This window comes from Malurus melanocephalus, unplaced genomic scaffold (genome assembly GCF_030028575.1).
Source record: "Malurus melanocephalus ecotype Western Australia unplaced genomic scaffold, MMel_1.1 scaffold_2814, whole genome shotgun sequence".
Classification (NCBI taxonomy): domain Eukaryota; kingdom Metazoa; phylum Chordata; class Aves; order Passeriformes; family Maluridae; genus Malurus; species Malurus melanocephalus.
In genome coordinates this window covers 9,120-10,243 of record NW_026626046.1, presented here as the reverse complement: position 1 = coordinate 10,243, position 1,124 = coordinate 9,120, and the positions used below count along the sequence as shown (strand labels likewise).

The 1,124-nt window shown below is 63.9% G+C and overlaps 1 long non-coding RNA gene across 1 annotated transcript in view; it reads right to left on the bottom strand.

The window, feature by feature from the left end:
* Positions 1-85: 85 nt before the first annotated feature.
* Positions 86-1,124, bottom strand: part of LOC130587942 (uncharacterized) — an 8,118-nt gene continuing 7,079 nt past the window's right edge. Inside the window, exons 2-3 of the long non-coding RNA XR_008966876.1 lie at positions 986-1,066; positions 86-141 (exon numbers count right to left, since the gene is read on the bottom strand). This is a non-coding gene — a long non-coding RNA (uncharacterized LOC130587942). The remainder of the gene's footprint in view (positions 142-985; positions 1,067-1,124) is intronic.

Below are 1,124 nucleotides of genomic sequence, written 5' to 3'. Positions count from 1 at the left end.
TTTCCTCATTAATTTTCCCGGGTCCCCCCCCGCCCCTCGCTGTCCCCGCTGTCCCCAGCCCGGGGACATTCGGGGTCCCCTCTCACCTCTCACGGCTCCCACGAACCCCTTGAGCTCCTTGTAGAGTTTGTGACCCTCGTTCTGCAAAACGGGGCGGGGGGAGGGGTCAGGGGTGTTCCCTTTGTCCCTCTGTCCCCTGTCCCCTCCGTTCCTTTGTCCCTGCTGTCCCCATTATCCCCTCTGTCCTTCTGTCCCGCTGTCCCCTCGGTCCCCGCTGTCCCCTCAGTGCCCCCTCTGTCCTTTGTCCCTCTGTCCCCTCTGTCCCTCTGTCCCTCCGTCCCCTCTGTCCCCTCTGTTCCTTTGTCCCTCTGTCCCCATAATCCCCTCGGTGCCCTCTGTCCCCTCTAAGCCCACTGTCCCCACTGTCCCCTCTGTCCCTCAGTCCCTCTGTCCCCTCTGCCCCACTGTCCCCACTGTCCCCTCTGTCCCTCTGTCCCTCTGTCCCCTCTGCCCCACTGTCCCCACTGTCCTCTCTGTCCCTCTGTCCCCTCTGTCTCTCTGTCCCCTCTGTCCCGCTGTCCCCGCTGTCCCCTCTGTCCCTTTGTCCCTCTGCCCCTCTGACCCTCTGTCCCCTCTGTCCCACTGTCCCGCTGTCCCTCTGTCCCCTCTGTCCCTCTGTCCCTCTGTCCCTCTGTCCCCATTATCCCCCCGTCCCTCTGTCCCTGTCCCCGTTGTCCCTCTGTTCCTCTGTCCCCTCTGTCGCCATAATCCCCTCTGTCCCCTCTGTCCCTCTGTCCCGCTGTCCCTCTCTCCCTCTGTCCCTGTCCCTCTGTCCCCATTGTCCCCTCAGTGTCCCCGCTGTCCCTCTGTCCCTCCTGCTGTCCCTCTGTCCCCGTTGTCCCTCTGTCCCCTCTGTCCCCCTGTCCCCCTGTCCCTCTGTCCCCTCTGTCCCCTCTGTCCCTGTTGTCCCCCTGTCCCCTGTCACCTGCTGCAGGTGGAAGTTGTAGGCGCTCTGCTCGAACTGCTCATCTTTGGTTTCCACCGTTTTGCCCAATTTTTGCAAAACCTGCGGTGGAAACAGAGAGGAAGAGGCCCCGCCCCCGCACCCCGGGGTCACCGGGCTG